Below are 20,730 nucleotides of genomic sequence, written 5' to 3'. Positions count from 1 at the left end.
TTACTGCCCCCTCCCTTGTGCAGAAAGTGTTCGCTTTATTAAATCTAAAAAAAAAACAAAAAAAAAAAAAAAAAAAACAAAAAAAAAGGGGTGTGCCTGTTAAATCTGCTCCTAGGCAGCTTTAACTTGAGCAACCTGGTGCACTTATTCTTCAGATCACCATAGATTCTCCATCACCTTGGCAGTAACAGAGGGGTTGTATTATCACATGAATGAACTGCTCTTGAACAATTTATCCAATGTATCAGGAACAAACAGGCTTTTCTTCAGTATCACACATTCATTTTCTGGCTTTCCCCCTCTCCCATCTCCACAAACAGAACGTATGTATTGGGGTCAGGGCCGGCTCCAGGGTTTTTGCCGCCCCAAGTGGCGGGGGAAAAAAAAAAAAAAAAAAAAGCCTTGAATGCAATCGGCGGCGGCTCCACCGCACCGCTTTCTTCTTCAGCGGCAATTTGGCAGCAGGTTCTCCACTCCGAGAGGGACAGAGACCCTCTGCCGAATTGCCACCGAACAGCCCGATGTGCCGTCCCTTCCCCTTGGCCGCCCCAAGCACCTACTTGCTCAGCTGGTGCCTGGAGCCGGCCCTGATTGGAGTCAAGGAAACTCCACACTCTTCATTAATGTCTAAGATGTTCCATATTCATTTCTATTTATTGTTAGGTGTCACTTCAACAAACTAGGATTATGGAGTGACCTGTAAGATTTGGTGGTTTTAGCTGCAATACCTGATTTGAGTACTGTTGATAACTGTAATTATATATTTTGCAGGTGGGAAGAATGCAGATAAGTATCAATTATCCTCATCTGTGAAAATACAAAGCCGGATAAACAAAATTTGAATCAGGCCTACAGCATGTGAGACAACCACTTAAGGGTTAATTTGGAAAGGGCAGCTTTAAGAAGTTCTAGACAGAGTATCACGCTCTCGGATCTGGTCCACACATCTATTTGTTCCGCCAATGTAAAGCTTTGCACTCAGAGTTCCACTGAGTATGTTACCACCTGAGATCATGCCAAAGGGGGTCTGCTGAAGCCCAGTGCTTTTTTTCACTACCATGTGCAGTTAAGTGGATATTAAAATCAATTATTATTCTAATGCCACATGACTCTTAATTTATTTAGAGCAGCAGAATCCTTATCCACTGTCCCAGAGGTGTGGACTGGCACCAGTAAAAGAGTTTTCTGGCAACTGACATGAAAGCACCTGCCTGGGTTGACGGAGCAGTGTCCCGCTACAAGTGTGAATCAGAGCGGTCCCTTTGACCTATCCACTGGTAGTACCTGGTGATTGTCTGAATACTCACTGATAACACAATCCCATGAATCATAGAAGTGTTGAATGTGGTTAGCTCTTTGCACAGTAAAATTAATATATTTTTAAACTTGTTGACCAGCTCTATTCATGACTCAGAGTTAAAATGCCCAGTGAAATGAGAAGGGGAAAAATAGGGCTTTTCATCGATAGGTCAGTGGTTCAAATCCACTGTAATGCTATTTAGTGGCCTCTGTGAAATAAGTTTGCCACACCAACCAAACTCATAATGGGTGCACCCTTGTCAGCAGTCTGAGTAGAGAAAGCAAGAACTGAATAGGTCTGAAAACAGAAACAGCATCTCTCTCCAGTGAAATTGAGGAAAGGGAATCTACCCTTAACCATCCCTAGAAGGCTGTGTGTGTGCATGGTGGGTTCTTATGAATGGAGGGAGCAGGCAGTGGGGAGACCAGGAGAACATGCATCAGCCTACCACCAGCCCTTAGTTGATGCTAGAGTATAGATCAGTGGTCCCCAACGCAGTGCCTGCGGGTGCCATGGTGCCCACCAGGGCATTTATGTGCGCCCGCCTAGTGCCCAGCAGGGGAGAGAAGCCAAGAACTCAGGCTGCGGGTGCGGTGTTCTCTGTTCCCGGCAGGCGCGGGGCCCACCTAGTGCCCAGCAGGGGAGAGAAGATGCGGCCCCGCACCTGCCGGGGACAGAGAACTCCAGGCTGCAGGCACCGGTGTTCTCGGTCCCTAGCAGGCGCGGGGCTGTGGCTTAAGCCAGAGAGAAGCCATGGCCCCGCGCCTGCCGGGGTCAGAGAACTCCGGGGCTGCAGGCTGCGGGCGCCGGTGTTCTCAGTCCCTGGCAAGCACGGGGCCCGCTTAGTGCCCAACAAGGGAGAGAAGCCGGTGCCCCACGCCTGCTGGGGACAGAGTACTCCGGGGCTGTCCTCGCAGCTTCTCTCCAGCTTGTCTCTTGATTCATATATTATGTAATATTAAATATGTTTTTCGTATTATTTAATGTACAAATACAAAATAAGCCTTGAAAAATTGTTGGCGCCCGCCACACTCTTCTGAAAACATGAATGTGCTACTGGCCACAAAAAGGTTGGGGACCACTGGTATAGATAATACAGCTCAGCTAGGGAAGAGGGTTCTAGAGAGGGACACTGAGGACCTATAGCTGGGGATGAGGTAAAGGACATCTATGAAGGAGGCCCTAGCTTTCTGTAGATCCCAGGGGAATTTTTGGGCCAGATCCCCAGCCTACTCCAGGGGTATGGGGTAAGAGGAACCCTGCCCACTCTGATAGAACAACTTCAGAGGAATGTCACTGAGATTGCCTCATTCAGCTTCATTCCATGGGTTTTCCTGCTAGAGATGTTCCTCAGGATCAGAGACAAGACACTGAATGAAAGCTTACACTGCTGTGTCTGACATCCTGTGCCTGTTTTGTGGCTAGACAACTATAGTACTTAGCAGTAGAAACCTAGTACCAACCTCACATTTTACATTCACAACTGCACAAAGAGGTACACCTTGAATTTAAATCTTATGAAATACGCAGTAGGGTCATTGTTCACGATCTGAAGATGTTTTTCCAAACAGAATACAAAGTGAACTCACTCATCTTAACACAGAGAGGACAGAAACTTTAAAAATCTGCACAGAAGTTACAAAAAAGCTAAAAGAGAACTCTAGAATGTCTCCACATCTCATACACTCAGTGTAATAGTAAGTTAGGTGTGTTCACAGTCAGCTGAGATGTCTACACATCTGACCACAAAACAATACAGAAAATGAGTCTTTGAGTGCATGTTAGCGTGCTGAAATGCAATTGAATATGAACGATGTTTTATTTAGAGTAGAAGTAGTTGTAACCATTGCTTTACATTTAATGAAGGTCTTAAAAAGAGCCAACTGAAAATAATAAAAATATAGTATATGGAAAGAATACATGATAGCTAGCAGTGTAATACAAAGACAAGAGATTCTGTGTACAGCTAGTGGGACAAAGTGAAGCCATTAATTGTTTACACATAGCCATTCCCACTAAGTGAACATAGTAAGATTTTAACACCAATCCTGCCTTGCAACACATAGCACCTTTCATCTCGCCTACTTATCCTTTATAAACATTCATTAAACCTCAGCATCTCTGCGAGGTTCTTTAGTATTATGCTTATTTTAAAGATTAGCCAGTGTTGCCATCTTTCAATTTCATCACGAGTCTTGAGATCAATGGCATTTTTATTTAAAAGTGCCCAGCTCCTGGAGTCAAATGAGAATCTCAGCTTTCACTTAAAAAGTAAAAAAAGGGCAAGCGGAGAGTCCTCATGGCTGTGGAGAAAAGCTTGAGAACAGGAATCTTGATAGCTCAAACAGGGAAAGCAATAAAGAGAACCCCAAACTTATTTAAAAAAAAATATCTCAAGATTTTGTCAGACCTGACTCATGATTTTTGAATGCTTGGGGGTGGCGATGATGGTAAACTGCAGTGCAGAGAGTCAAAGATTGCTTATGGTCAAACACCAGATTAACCACCCTTCACCTGAGTCTCCCCAGGGACATACAGAAATTGCAGAGGCCCTATTTCCCCACCCCTGCCCACCAACAATGAGGCCACCTACCGGGCTTACACAGGGTAGAGTGCCTTATCTTGGTTCTCTATACTAGTGGTTCTCAATCAGGGTACATGTACCCTTGGGGGTACGCAAAGGTTTTCTAGAGGATACATCAGTTCATCTAGATATTTGCCTAGTTTTACAATAAGCGACATAAAAAGTACTAACAAAGTCAGTACAAACTGAAATTTCATACAGACAATGACTTGTTTACACTGTTCTACATACTATACATTGAAATGCAAGTACAGTATTTATATTCCATGGTAAAAATGAGAAAGTAAGCAATTTTTCAGTAATAGTGTACTGTGACATTTGTATTTTTATGTCTGATTTTGTAAGCAAGTAGTTTTCAAGTGAGGTGAAACTTGGGGGATTTCAGACTCCAAGAAAAATCAGACTCCTGAAAGGGGTACAGTAATCTGGTAAGGTTGAGAGCCACGGCTCTATACCAAGAATGAATTTCATCTTTAAAAGAAAAAGAACATCAGTCTTTAAGGACCTATATTCTTTACCTAAAGCTTTTGATACTCTCTTAGGCCATATGGTCTTTATTCATATTCAATGTCAGTTTTAAAAAAAGTGACCAAAGGCAAGCACACACTACTGGTGCAGGATCTTGCACAGAGCAATACGAGTACACTACAGCCAAGGATATTGTAGGTGCACTACAATAGTGGATATAACATATACACAACTTTATATGCAAGACAGACTCCATTTTTTCTCTAAAATTATTCAGTGAAGAAAGGATAAATTTAAATATTCCCCCATTAATATACAAGGACTGTAGTCTCTATGAGAATACATAAATTTGTAGGAATTGCACATTAACTTTCTGCCATTCACTATTGGGGAGGGTGGGGGTGGAAATCTTTGAATTTACCAGGAGCCACTAGTTCTTTCGAATTGTAAAGTTTTGTAATTTTATTATCATTTCTTCTTGCTCTTTTCCCCCTCTATAAACAGCCTCCTTGATAGATATCTGAGTTTGTGTTTAGACAAACTAAATTTAAAAGAAAGAAACAGGAAGCTTTTACTTGGAAAGTGGAGTTTTAACTACTCAGTGGCAAACAATGAACTCGAGTGATAAAGATGCAATGGAAACAGTATGGAACAGACCTAACTGGTTTCCTGCCCAAGTTGACTCGTGAGCATGTGTGCTACCATGATATGGACCAGCAGTGCTATTTTGCTTTTATTTACTTAAACATATTTGTTCCTGTGAAAACCTCTATAAAAACATTGTAGGAAGAGACAATAGCAGACTTGCCATCTCTTATTGCCAGATCTTTTACTTTACACTTTATCAAATATTTTCATCAGTGAAACTTAGTCTATTTACTCAACTATTTAAGTTGCAACCTGTATCATATCATACTTTAAAACATGGGCACCACCCAGTTCGTAAAATATAATCCACCCCATCACCGTTTAAGACTGGTTTGGTACTTGTAAATCAATTTGCTGGTATCTACTATAGCCTTCTAGAAGTAATACTAGATAGATACATGGTTACATAAATATTGTCAGCTCTGTATTATTCATCCCATGTGTTAACTTTTAATACTTAAAAGTTTCCAGGTCAACAGAGTTACTTTATCTTTCTTCCTTCTCCTCACTTTATCTCCCTCCCTCACCAAACAGGTATCTATGTCAAAACAGGACTCTTCAGTGTGGGGTTTGTTTGACCTAGGTCACTTACAGGTCAAGCTTTTCACCAGTTGTTAACACAAAGCTTCCACCTAGTCCTCTAAAGCCCGCACCACACTCGGTTTCATCTACAAACCCTCTATCCACATTGGATTTCTCTCAGTTTTGCACTGTGGAGTGGTCTCAGTGACAAATAAATAGGTCAAACACTCTTAGGCGAAACCGTAGGAGAGGAATCCTCCAAATATGGAAATGCAATGGATTTTGCCTTTTAAAAAAAATCTCAAAGCAAAACACAAGGCTCTAAAGGTACCATTTTAAAAATCAGTTGAGCAGAGACTTTATTCTCATACTGGGCTTAAAGAACAGCAGTCTTTTAAACAGTGCTAAAGCAACTTAGACTACATTTGTGTGTCCCTGAAAAAGATCAATTTTTATACAGATTGATTTTAAGATTTACATGTGAGAAATATATATTTGATCCAATTTTATCTACCAAAACAAATTGCTGGCTCCCAAGAAAGTCAATAAAACCAAAATAAATTTAGCAGATTTCATCTACCAGCATTTGAGATGTGTTTTACTTCATTATTTCATACACACTTACTGAGCAGAAATTTGCTTAACTCTTTTCCAGTTTTCTCTCACTGAAACAATAAGACACTCTGTAGAATAACCTGAACTTGAATATTATCACCAGGATAGCATATGGCAAACTAGCAGTAGGCAGTTTATCTTCATCCTCTTTGTAAGCTAAAATTAGCACAATGCTTTTTCAGTGCTATATACTGTATTCAGACCAGTATGATATACCTAATACAATTCCAATTCCAGCCTGGGCTAGCCTCCAATATTCAAGCAAATTGATTAAAGAATTAATATTTTTAATATTGAGTTTATATTTATCAACTTGAGAGGCACTTTTAAATTAATATAGTCATTTAACCTAAACCAACTCCAGCAGTAAACAAAGTTAATGTATTAGCAATAAACACAAATTCAATACATATGATTTGTATATAGCATCCTAATCCATACAAAATGCTTTATAGGGAATGTCATGCTGCAAAGTTGTATGTTATGTCTTTAAAAGATAATTATATCTTATCTTCCTAGAGAGTTAATACAATATGCAACTTTGATTAATAATGTGCTTAATACTATGTGCATTGTTACTGGCAATTGTTAAATGTGTACTTTGTTAGGATTAAATTAAGGGGATATACCACGAAAAGTAGATTTACTGTTTAAACAAGAAAGCAGCTCCTTCAACTCCTCCAACTAACTCCTTCAAAGACTTTTTAGACAAACAATGATAAAAATAGAACAATAGAAAGAGGTTCAAATAATACATCCCTTTTAGTTGGTATGTGTCAGTGTAATCTTCTCATCAAATACTAGCAAAAACTCAAGCAGGATTAACTTTACAGAAAACATACTGGCACATAAATCGTCAGTGGTTTATATTTACTGGAGCGTTCGAGCACCTTCTCCCTTTTCTTCTCACTGTTTGTCATCCAGTCAGCTGTCATTCAGACGCACATTTTTTCCAAAATTTGGCTAAACTGTATCTGATTGAACCCCCTGCTGCCCCATGCCTCTCTTCAACCTGTTGAATTATGGTCATTCCGTTTGTTTTTAATAGATTAAATCTGTGGTGACAAACAAATGTCAATGTGGATGCTTGATTTGTACCTCACAGCTATAAAACCTTGACACTTAACACAATATCCTTTCCTTTTTTCTAAAAGAAATCTGAAGGCAACTGAAAAGCTAGTGTACACCATGAACATGCATACTATACCACCTTTTTATAGCACTGTCAGTGCAACAAGTTTACTAACACTGGGGAAAAAAATACATATGCGATCTTTCAAAGATTTCTGTGGCTCAACTTAAATTACAAAACTAGTTACTAGCTGACAAAACACAGTGATTGCTTTAGCTTCAACCTGCTATGAAAAATACAGTTAGAGACAAATGCTGGGCCTACCTGGTTTTTTGGAGTAGAGAGATCTATATTAATTTGAAAGCCGTATTAATGTGGCTCCATGTGTTTTTTACCAAGTCACAGTCTCTTAGATAAGGGATTCTGGACAAGGGCAGGATTCATCAGCATGGGATTTGGAGTGGCTGGGCCAGAGAGCATATGGGAAAAATACTGAACTATATCTTTGCCCCAAAGCCTGCCTTGGAACCACTTCACTATGACTCTTGCCATGGAGAAGTGGGAGAGCATAAACTGCACGCATTTTGGGGAGTGCAGCATAGGCACAATATTTCCACTCCACCTGACTGCCTCTTTTCTACCATACCAAAAATGACACAAACTAAATGTGTCACTTGCTTTTTAAGAACTAGTTTTGAGATATTGGCTGGATCAGTCTGATCTTCTCTGCAATCCTAAAAACAATGTTCTACTTAAATACAACCTAAAAATATACCAAATTGGACCAGCCTTTTCAATACAAGCAGCATTATCACTCTCCCTTGGTTTATGAAGGCGATAAGTGTCAACGCTTTGTATACATTGTAAGTGACATGGAATTCAGGGTTAACATTTGCTTCCTGAGCCACCAGCATGTTGTTGGCATTTCTCCTGGGGTGCTGTTGGTGGATTCTTTCTGCATCTCACTCAGACAGCTGAGGATCTTCTACACTACGCTCTACTTTTCACTAACCCTGTAAGCCTTGTTTCATGACTTACATTTATTAACAAGACAAAGCTAAGCTAGAACTTCTTCTGAAGCTTAACAACAGTACATAGGTCCTGGACTATTCTTATCTAACACTACACATACAGAATGACACTAGCCCTCTATTCAGGGGGCTAGAATATGGTATATGCACCAGTTAAGTCTCAACTGAGTCTTATTTTGAGTTTGTCAGTGGTGCATACTGGTAGGGATGAATTACACCCCCCATATAATATGTAACATCAGGACAAAGAACCATTCCTCTATCACACACAAGGGGAGACATGGAAGGGAAGATGATTTGGTTTGAATGAGATTCTTTCTTGGTCCAGGCAGGAAATGCCACTCCACTATACTGTCTCTTCACCTCCTCATTGTGCTTCTATCCCAGTTTTTTACCCCCAAACTCCATGGGTTCTTCCCACCCCTAATGTTTCTTTCACAACCACCCAGCTCACAAGAGCTGTAGCAAAGTAAAGGTGACTAAATTCCTGAGCTCTGAAGTCCTCACTCTCTTGTTGCTGTTAGAACAAGCAGAGCGGCAAGGAAATTATCTGGAGGGAACACAGAAAATATGGGAATGGGTGAAGCCATGACAGAGATAAATGGAGGAGGAAGAGAATATGAAGAACAGAAACTACATGGACAACTAAGGAGATTCCACTCTTCCAATCATCTGGTCACCTTAGTGGTGGTGCCCAGAGGTCACCTAGAGTAACATGAGGCATTTCCTCAGTCACAGCAGTCCTACCCCATACGAGCCCTGAGAAAAGAGAAATCAGGACTCCAACCCTGGTATTCTTCAGGACATTAGTCACTGGGCCACCAGGATAGCAATAAATGGTCTCTAACAAAACACAAGATCAACATTGCAAATGCACTCTTTTCCAGATAAAAGTAACAGGGGCTGCCTTATCTTAAAAATAATAATAAATAAAATGTACACCATGTCAGAAGAGACGCTCCCAATTTGTTCATAAATAAAGACATGCCTATGTATTTGCTCATTTAATCCTTCCAAACAAGATGACACTGAAGAAACATGAGTTACAGTATGGATCCATTACAGTATGGATTAAAGGGGGCATTTTCTCAAAGAAATTTTAATGTTACCCATTGAAAACAACACAATAAGATCCTGGTTGGTATGGACATAGTAGCCCTGGGAATGATTAATCTATTGCCATTGTGCTTTAACAAGCTTCTACAACGCTGTATAGAGTTTATCAGAACAGCTGTTGACTCTGGAAGGCTTGTTTTTCTTATTCTATAGATTATTACAACAATCACATCTTATGTTTATATAGTGCCTTTCATCCTGAAGCATCCCAAAGCGTATTGTAAACTTTTGACCCAATCCTACTCCCACTGAGGTCAATGAGTTTTTCCATTGACTCCATGGGGAGCAGGAGCAGGCCTTATATACCAATACAAATCATCCCGCCTATGCCTGCTGGAGCACAGCATTCACCTGACAGCATGCAGCAATGTTACGTAACAATTAAGTATAGAAAAACCAAACGGAATAGCATTGGTAACTAAAACTGCAGGGGAAATTTAAAAAGTAGGAAGTAGTTATCTAAACTGAAATTTGGCCAGGACCCCATGGAGAATACCCCTCCTCTTACAGAAAGTTGCATGGTACCTTTAATTACCAGAAGTGTTGAAACATCTCATCCAAAAGATAGCATATCCAACAGCAACGGTGCCAAACAACACTATGCATAGAAATGGTTCAGTCGTGACTCATAGGGAAGAGTGCCTCCTACTGAATCATTATCACCCCATCCTGCAACACCCTGCTTTTCCTGGAACTAGCAGGGTAGAGCCACCCCTATTCAGATCTAACCAGACCATGGCCTGAGAAAGTACGGCTGCAGTGTTGTTTGCCAACAGCTCAAATACACTTATGTTATAAATGTATTAAACTTCCCATAGAATATATGGAGGAAGCATTTCTCCATCTCTGTAATATCAAATCAAATTTGAAATGGGGAAGAATAAAAAAATCCTCATTATAGCACATTATAAATACAGAAAGGTCTCTTGCTTATTTTATATTTTGTGTAGTCTGCCAACAAAACTTCACAAAGAGCGTAGGAATTCATGTTTGCAGAGATATTAAAGTCATAAAAAGGGAACTTTTTATTTTATTTTCCCACAGCCTAAGCAAAGGTGAACCAAGTGAATTTGGCAAAGGGCACTAGTTAGACGCCATTTCCCACAGCAACATGGTATTTTCCTCTGGGAATAAAACATTTCCCTTAAACTACTGTTTATAACTCTTATCAGCTCAAGAGCAATAGAGCCATCAAGTCCAATATCTCATGGAAAAAAGTCAAGGTCAACAAGTACTTGCATTTTCGTTTATCTTTAGCTGCAATTGCTACTGACATTCAATTGGGTAATAAACATGAGGACTGTCAAATGCTCTCAACAAACAGGTGATCCAAAAGCTATCACAGAGAAAGAGGCTACTGCCAGGTAATCAAACAATTCTGTTGCAACAATTATGATTTGAGTGCATTCATTTATAGAAGCAATCACCTGTCAAATCTGAATGAATATTCTCAAACCATTCCCACTGCTGGGGTAGTAAGGGTGAGAAAATACTAACTACGTCTGCTCTCAGGTTTTTACCAACAAATACATACTAGCATTAACAATGACCCATCAGAATAAAAAATAAAAAGCTTGTTAAATATCTTATCTTCTACATTTAATAGCAATTGATAGTTTTTGAATATTTCTTTTCTTTTTTTTAAATTTAAGTAAAAAATGGTGTTACACAGAGCAGACAAATGCTACTGCCCTGTTGCACCACACTCATCAACAGCCATTTGTGGGTATACATCCATACTCATTCTTTTAAAAATTATGGTCACTGCTTTTGAAAATACTTTATCATAATTTCAAACACACACTAGCTTTTTAAACAAAACAAAAACCAAAACCAAATTTGCCTGATGGAAAGGATCCTATAGAACGTTCAAACTGAAAGCCACCTACTCGTTGGTGCCAAGAGGGGTTGCTTATGAAAACTGAGAATAGTATGTGGCCCTAAATACTGAGAACTTGAGTGACTGCTGCGAGGGGCCGAGCCCAGGAAAGGCTCAGCACCTCAAAAGAAATAGGACCTAAATTTATAGATAAAAAAAATACAATCAGTACAAATCATACTAAACTGATCACCCAAAATACAGAAGTCGTGACTCCTACTATTGTTAATAAGGAATGCCTAGAACCCCAAACACCATTTCATCTACTTATGTAATTGCTTGTGACTAAAATTCCTCTGTTTAATCCAAGTAGGAGATTAAGGCCCATTTATGCATGTACCTATGTGCTTTTGATGGACTCAGACCCTAAAATGTTATCTTGCATGTGATATTATTTTCCCCACTGTTTACTCTTTTGCTAAGAAAATTCAACCTATGCAAGGCTTTGGCACCATTTATGCAATGAGATCTGTGTGGGCACACCGCTGTGCCCAAGCAAGGCTCTGCACAGACACAGGCGTCCACTTGTGTAGATCTGAATGCAGGATCAGAGCCATATTTTATATATAAACACCTGCACATGCACACATCTGTGCATTGTGACACATGTTTAATACAAGAGTCATGTATTATTTTAGGTCACTTGCCAAAAAAAGGCCTTCTTAAAAAAATACCTCTACCATGAATTTTGGGCTTGATTATAGAAGGACAAAGAATTCAGAAAATTCTATTCCTAAAGCCACATTAACTGTGGACAGCCCCAAAAGTAAGTTTTCCCACTTTCACCCTGCCGGTGATGAGTACAGCTTCAACTTGAAGAATCTGCCATCTTAAGTAAGTAACCCTCCACTCAATTTGAGACTTTTCCTGAGCAGAGATTGAAATTCAAGTTAAACTGTGCCAAATTGTGTGGATTTTTTCAATGTTTATTATATATGTGAGCTGACCTGAAAAAAAAGTTCTACGTTTCTCAGTGTAACTAATGTTTGCCATAAAAGGGTAGTGAGAGAAAGGGAAGGTTTTACTGGGAGAATAATTAGTTTATGGGCTTTTCTACAAGGGGAAAAAGCAGAAGTAGGTAGTGTGCACTAGATACTCTTCACAAACTCCTCATGTAAACACTCTTAATCTGCACTAAGAGTGCCTTTTGTGTAGTTTAGCTGAAATTCACTTTGAAAGCGTATTAAGCTAAACTTCACAAAGACACTCAGTGCAAAGTAAGAGCATCCACACTAGGAGTTAATGCAGAATAGTTAGTACACTTTAAATTCACATCCGAGATTACCCCACACAGAGAAGCCCTAAGACTAGGCTATCCACAAATCAAACAAAACAAATACAATTAATGAGTTTAAGACTAATGTTGCCATGTTGTCAAAAAATGTGAAAGAGGCTATTAATAACACAGAAAACTCTTATTTTAAAATATATCATCAGAAGAGATCCTGAGCCCAGAATAGGATAAATTTTCACTACAGTGCATGAAGCTTGTGGATTGTTTACAATGCACCATTCTGAAAATGTAACCCTGTATGGCTGAAACAACAGTATTAAAAGTCTCCGTGAAGTCTAACTCCAACAGCTGAGCAAGAATGACAAGACCACCAAAAAAAAAAAAAAAGTTTCACACCCTCCGGCTTTACAGCCGAATGATGAATTTACATCATGTCATTATTAGCATAATTCTCAACTACTCAATAATTGTTAAAAAATAAAACATGATTCTAGAGAAAGAAAAATAATTAATTCTGGTGCAGCTGAAGAATGTATACGTGGGTTAAAATGTTATAAACTCACAGCAACAGTTCAAGTTTCTCTTAAAAAAAAAAATAATCTATCTATCTTATGCCAAGCCAGACACACAGGTGTAGATGCTGAATTAAAGCAAAGCACCTGCTGGACACGGGGGGGCGGGGGGGGGGGAAAAGAGAGAGAGCACCACCTTCAAGACAACACCGATACTTCTTATTTTAGAAACAAGGCTATTAGACCTAATTCAAGATTCACAATATATTAATAACTAGAAAATACTGGGAACAGCCCCTGTTGACTAATGTCATGTCTTTTTCAATTGAGGGTCACATCTAGTCTAACCAATCCCATGATAATGGCATCAGTAAAGGTCAATCAAAGACAAGCTGAAGCTTCCACTGTCTGGCTGACCTTCGGAGCTTGTGACAAATTGCTATCAGTCAATGTCAACTAATGACAGCAGCTCTTTGGCTAATCAATTGTTCTAAAAATGATCAAGAAAACTACTCACAGGACAGCTCATTTTCACATCAATGCCTGTGAAGTATGAAAAGCTCATTTTTTGAGTTTTTAATAAGCTCATAAGTAAAGCAGTTACTTGGTAACAGGGGTCACCTTACTGAAAAGGCAGAACCTTTGTCTGCCTTTTACATATTCTTTTATTACCATATTATAGTAAAAATATGCCATGCTATTACTATGCCAGAGGGCTACATAATAAAGTAGGTAACATTTCAGACATTTTTGAGATAAATACTTCTGTGTTTTAGGGACCTCTGGATGGGTGTAAATAACTGTAGATATACTTTGCATGTATTTAAATGCAAAGCAATCACTGCTAGTACACAGGTAACTTGCCTGCTTATTATTTGGGTGAACTTCACATGACAAAGTTTCTAGCAAAATACACGTCATGAAATTCAATGACACCATGCAGGTGGGTTAGGTCTTAATAGCCTTTGTTTTGTTTTAAATCCACCTGCACAGTTTGAGAATTTATTGTATTCTGGATGTTACTAACGTAACTCACAATTGATAGGTCAGCCAAAAAAAACAAACTTGTACAAATTTCTGCTTTGAAACAATCCTGTGAATGTACTCTAATCTGGAATACACACACACACTTGTGTTATGGAACACTGTAAAATGGATCTCTCGATAACAAAGGCAACCATAGATTCAGGAGCCTTCTGCACCTTCATTATACCTGCCTCTTACTTTCAGCGCATCATTTTCTACATCTCTCAAAGCAACACACCAAGGCACACTTTAATTTGCATTCACACATTAAATGTTACCAAAACAACAAATAATCCTACACAATGGTCAAGGGCTTAAGAACTGTTAGTACAATTATGTTTTGCTTTCTTCTAGTCTATGAAGAGATTGTTAGTCAAATTTCATTTCAGAACATCACAGTCTCTTGAGAAAAAGCCGAGTGAGTGTGAACAAATACATATCATTCAAACCACTTGGACCAATAGAACACCAGAATCAAAAGGAGTTCTTGCTTTATATTTAAGTTTTGTCTTCATGGGTTCCTAACAAAACATTTGTATTATTTAAAATCCTGTTTTAAAAAATTGCTAAACAGGAAACATTAAAACTTTTGTTTTCATCAGGGAACCTGCAGACGGACAGCAGTTTCAGATTACATCCTAAATCTGAATTGCTATGGTAGTTTTTCAAATTAAAATATCTTCTGTGGCCTCAACCATTCTCAAGTTGTCCATAGGAAAGAAATAAAGGAGGCAGGGCAACACTTAAGCTGAGCCATAATTGGAAGTATGTGAAAAATGAAGTGTCAGTTCGGTCAATAAAGGGCAAAGGTCAAGGGGAACTGCAGCCCAAACTCTGTGCGAAATGTGCTCATTAAGACATCCAATCAGAGAGCGCCTTCCCACCTATCCCATTAGTCATCGGACATCTGACTGTTTCAAATGCCTGGGTCTGTGCTGTTATTACTTTTCTTCTTCATGTAAAAAGGAGAGCTGGTATATAAATCGTTGCTCAGTCATCTGGAACATAATGTGGCCCTTTTTCCCCCCTTCATCCAGCTCTGCCTGCTGGCTTCACAGGCTTGAAACAACTGCCTTGAGATTCCCTTCAATAATAAATGGAATTGCCTTTTGCCTATAGTTTGCCTGAACTCAGACAAAAGCCAGAAAAACATTGCAACTATTGATACATTTTTATAAAGAAATATCATTGCTTTTTAGTCAGTACTTTAAAGAGCAACAATAATTCTGAGGTTAAAAAACAAAAAACAAAAAAACATTTTGAACCTGGTCTGAGGCTTGAACAAGAAAGAAGACATGGATAGATTTTCAATGGCACAGGATAGCTAAATATTAACATTAAAAAAAAACCTCACTCAATTGAAATTGGCTATACAAGGTCTCTGTTCAGGAGCCTTCTTAAAACAGCAGCAAAAACATAAAACAAGCAAAACCCTTTTTAAATTAAAGCATGTCACAAAAGAAAATAAAGGACTGGTCATTGTCAGAAGACAGGATACTGGGTTAGATGGACCATTGGTCAGACCCACTATGGCTATTCTTATGTTCTTCTACTACTGTGGGATTCTTTTTGCATACCCCTACCTAAAAACAGACTTCATTTTTAAAAACAGAATTTTGCAAGCACTTCTCCACAAGGTAGAGTGAGCTTTCTTTGAACCAGAAAGCACCATGTTAACCAAAATTCAGACAGCAACAAGCATTTGAAAATAGGCTGCTAAAGGTCTTACACAGTAAGTATGTAGTGAAGAGAGAGCAGATCCTTACATTTTTTTCCAAAACATTATTAGGCATACACATATTACAAGTATTCCATACTATGACTGATACAATAACAAGCCATTCTAAGAAATTGTGTCAGAATAACTATGTAATAATATATCCTGCTATTCAGTGGCACGATACTTCCTAACATCTCCCTAGCAGTTAAATATGGATTTACACAATAGATTGTAACAGCCTTAAGGAATTATTGCTGCCTACTAAGTAAATACATTTACATTTTACAAAAAAAGACTTTAAAATGATAGAGCACCAATGTTGTTTTTGAAGGGGAGACTGGTTGATTTTGTAAATAAGTACTCAGACAACTTGTAAGATATACATTACAGGGATTAAAAAAGCAATGATGCATCAGGTAAATGAGACACTTTTTAAAAACTTGTCCAAAAATACGTAATAGATGACTACAGAATGAACAAACATATACACCTGTAAATGGACACTTTTCTTTTAAAGCCTATCAGGCCTTGTCTTTCAAGTCTGAGTGCAACCACAACACACACACACTCTATTACACCTGCCCCACACATACACCTTTGTATCCAGGTGTCAAACAACCCATCTACACACCCACAAAAGTGGGTTTTTGCAAATGTACCATTAGGAACATTTGCAAAGGAACCATTAGGAAAGGGATAGATAATAAGACATAAAATGTTATAATGCCTCTACATAAATCCATGCCCATATCTTGAATACCGCATTTAGATATGGTCGCCCTAGCTCAAAAAATATATATAGGAATTGGAAAAGGTACAAAGGAGGGCAACAAAAATTATTAGGGGTATGGAATGGCTGCCGTATGAAGAGAGATTAATAAGACTGGGACTTTTCAGCTTGGAAAAGAGATGATTAAGTGGGGGGATATGATAGAGGTCTATAAAATCATGACTGGTTTGGAGAATGTAGATAAGGAAGTGTTGTTTACTCCTTCTAATAACACAAGAACTAGGGATCACCAAATGAAATTAATAGGCAGCAGGTTTAAAACAAACAAAAGGAAGTATTTCTTCACCCACCGCACAGTCAATCTGTGGAACTCTTTGCCAAGGGATGTTGTGAAGGCCAAGACTATAACAGGATTCAAAAAAGAACTAGATAAGTTCATGGAGGATAGGTCCATCAATGACTATTGGCCAGGATGGGCAAGGATGCAACACCATGTACTGAGTGTCCCCAGCCACTGTTTGCCAGAAACTGGGACTGGATGACAGGTACCGATGATTGACTGTTCTGTTCATTCCCTCTGAAACACCAGACATTGACCACTGCCGGAAGACAGGATACTGGGCTAGCTGTACCTTTGCGGCGGATATTGAACTCTGTTGGAGCTGGGGGTGAACACAGGTGATGTTTTGTACTATACATACTACACTATTAAGTGGGAAGTAGGTTGAGGAAACAAATGAACAAAGTGTAATTTTATTTATTTATTTTTACTATTTTGATCATCAGGGTAAACTCCTTTACAGATATTTTTACTGCATTTTATATTACGAGAGAGAAAATAATTCTGGCCTAATGTGAAGAAAAATTTGCCCCATAGTACATAAGCTGTATTACATGCATTGGGTATAATATATGCATTTATATATTTGTGATTCTGGCCTAAGGTGAAGAAATCACAAATATATAAATGCATACGTTACACCCAATGCATGTAATACAGCTTATGTACTATGGGACAAATTCTCGGTTTCACAAAGATTGTGGTGGGGACAGAATCTTCCCCTCTCTACCCTACACTGTGTAGTGGCACTTGAGCCATTCCATGGTTGGCATTGTTGCAGTACTACTTTGCCTTCCTATCTCAAAGAGGCGCATAGCCAATAAAGCTGCTTAAACTGCAGATTCAGCACAGTATTGCCCAACCCCAAGTGTTCAATAATCCCCAATCAGGCCCCCAAAATCATGAGATTTGATTAAAATCCACAAGATTTTAAAAAAAGTAATTTTCTTTTTTTTGGCGGGGGGAGAAGAAGTATTTGCCTTCTGTCTTTTGAGTCTCTAGGATTCAGGTTTCAATCTTTTCTCTCTGCAAACAGGAGGGAAAGAAACTTATTCTCTTTTTTTAAATGATAGCTGAAATTCTCACGATCACATGACTTTAGGGGCTTTAAGAAAAACACTGTATAGTATACTGTAAGAGTTGGCAAAATTGCCATCAGCTTTTCCTTGGCCTGCCATTGACTTTCAAACTTTCCTTGCATGACACCTAGCATTGCCACGTGTCCGGTTTTCGCCCGGTTGAAAAGGGACCCTGGCGGCTCCGGTCAGCACGGCTGATTGGGCCATTAAAAGTCTGGTTTGCGGCGCAGGCAGGCTCCCTACCCAGCTCCGTGCAACTCCCAGGAAGCTGCCAGCCTCTCCCTCTCGCTCCGAGGCATAGGGGCAGCTTTGGAGGCTCTGCGCACTGCCCTCCCTGCCCCCAGTGCCAGCTCAGCAGCTCCCATGGGCCAGGAACCACAGCCAATGGAAGCTGAGGGGCGGCACCTACAGCACGCAGGGCCATGTGATCGTGCCTCCGCCTAGGTGCTGGAGGGAGATTTTGCTGCTTCCCGGGAGCTGCCTGAGGTAAGTGCTGCCCGGTGCCCACACCCCTTTCCGCACCCTACTTCCCTGTCTCAGCCTGGAGCCTCCTCCTGCACCCCAACCCCTCCCCCAGAGCCCACACCCCTAGCCAGAACCCTCACCCCCCCCACACCCCAACCCCCTGCCCCAGCCCAGATCCCCCTCCCGCACCCTGAACCCCTCATTTCTGGCCCCACCCTGGAGCCCACACCCCCAGCCCAGAGCCCATACCCCCTCCCACACCCCAACCCCCTGCCTCAGCCTGGAGCCCCACCCCTGCACCCCAATCCCCACTTGGAGCCCTCTCCTGCACCCCAAACCCCTCATCCCTGGCCCTGCCCCAGAGCCGCACCCCCCAGCCAGAGCCCTCATCCTCTCCCACACCTCAACCCCTTGCCCCAGCCCAGTGAAAATGAGCGAGTGAGCAAGGGTGGGTGAGAATGAGCAACGGAGGGAGTGGGGATGGAATGAGTGGGGGGCATGAGCACAGAGAAGGGAGAGACAAGGGCGGAGCAAGGGTGTTCAGTTCTGCAAAAAGAAAGTTGGCAACCCTAATGACACCTCATGCTGGTGCAGAAGGAGCTATCACAGAATGCAAGTGCAAGATGACCAGACTTACACTATCCTGCTTTTTACACCTTTGAATTAAATGGGAGTTTTGTCATTCACTTCAACTAGCACAGGAGCAAGCCCTATCTGAAAGGTGGACAGTCCGTTTGTGTTTACTACACGTCCGCACTAAAAGGGTTTGTCTACACTAACATTTAGGTCACGGTAAGCTAGGGTGTGAATCTATCCCTCACTAGCCTGCTGCACACTAATGGTCTGTGTAACCCTGCTGATGTGCACTAACAGTCCTTAGTGCACTTTAATCTACTTGCATTTCAAAGCGGGGTAGATCAAAGCACACTGAGGAACTGTTAGTGCGTGTCTGCAGGGTCCACACAGTGGGCGCACAGCAAGCTAATGCATGGTAGATTCACACCCCAGCTTTCAGCAAAGTAAGCATTTGTGTAGACAAGCCCATAGAGTTGCTCTGCATAAGTAGTTATTATGAATGCCTAGTTTCCTCTTTCAAGAAGTTTAACACAATGATCCTTCTTTATAAAACACATCCGTTCTACAAAGGTCTAGTGCACCTTGAGTTCCAATTTCATTAAAGTTCTTTATAAACTCTGAGTAAAAATTTCAGAAGTGCCTAAAATGACTTAGGAGTCTAAGTTCCATTGGAAGTCTTTCCATTGAATATCAATAGGACCTAGACACTTCTGAAAATGTGCATTCTCTGTCTTCATAGCATGCACCTTGCTATGAATGACATGCAAAACACTGGGCTACTAGGAATAACCCAGCAAGAGAGCAACATATGTCTTGGTCAGTTTACTTTAAGATATCAGAAATGACTGGCACACATTACAGACCAATAACGTGCCACATTTTGAAAAAAAATCAAGCCCATTTTAAGTAGAGATTTTCAAAAAGCATCTAAAGGATTTAGAAGCTCAAGTCCCACTGAAAGTAGATTGGACTCCTAAATTGCCTAGTCACTTTTTAAAACTCTCCCCATGAAAGTTCTCCAACCACTCCCCCTCCATCCATCCCCGCAGTCCCCGCCACCACACACAGTTCCACCCCCTCCTCCCCCGACACAAGAACATCTCATTCTTGGCTAAGAAACCTTAAATACCAAGTTTCAGTTCAAAGCAGTTCCCCCCACAAACCCACAGCAGCTTACACCCTTAAAAAAAAACAGAATTTAAAATTAACTCCTGAAGATGGGAGGCTCTAATGAACACACTGACACCATCTTAACTACAGCATTGTGAATGGTGACACTATAATATATATGTATACACACTTGAAAGAAAAAAGGCCCCTTGAATTTATGTTGCATATCATTTTCCAGTAAAAGTCAGAGGTCAGAAGGTTACCAGTTTCTGCCTCAGCTCTGCAACAGTTTACTATTCCAGGCCCCATTTTTACTAGGCTATACTTGTGATGAAGTCAGCAACTTTTCTTTAAACAGTAAAGTGTCTCAAATACTTAAAATTCTATAAAGAGAGGTTATTCACAATGTAAGATACATCCACGTGTATAAAAAAATAAAATATACTGTTTTAGTTTAAAAACTAATCTTGCTAAATGTAGACTTTGCAATTCTAATCAGTATTGTTCAACCTTTTTTGGAAACATAATTCCTTTGTTGTCTAACAGCACTTGAATGAAACAGGATCATAAAACCAGATTTAAAAGTATATACCTATTGTGGGTTCAGAGTCAACTTCAATAAAACACTCTCTTTTATATTCAGATTAAGGATTCTTTTAAAATTTTAATTGCATTAAATTAACACAAAATCCACTGCAGTTCG

The 20,730-nt window shown here is 40.0% G+C and overlaps 1 protein-coding gene across 2 annotated transcripts in view; it reads right to left on the bottom strand.

The window, feature by feature from the left end:
• Nucleotides 1-20,730, bottom strand: part of MEIS1 (Meis homeobox 1) — a 127,257-nt gene that overhangs the window by 76,150 nt on the left and 30,377 nt on the right. The window lies entirely within an intron of this gene.

Source organism: Terrapene carolina, unplaced genomic scaffold (genome assembly GCF_002925995.2).
Source record: "Terrapene carolina triunguis isolate 2854851 unplaced genomic scaffold, T_m_triunguis-2.0 Scaffold132, whole genome shotgun sequence".
Taxonomy (NCBI): Eukaryota; Metazoa; Chordata; order Testudines; family Emydidae; genus Terrapene; species Terrapene triunguis.
This window is presented reverse-complemented; position numbering and strand designations above follow the sequence as displayed.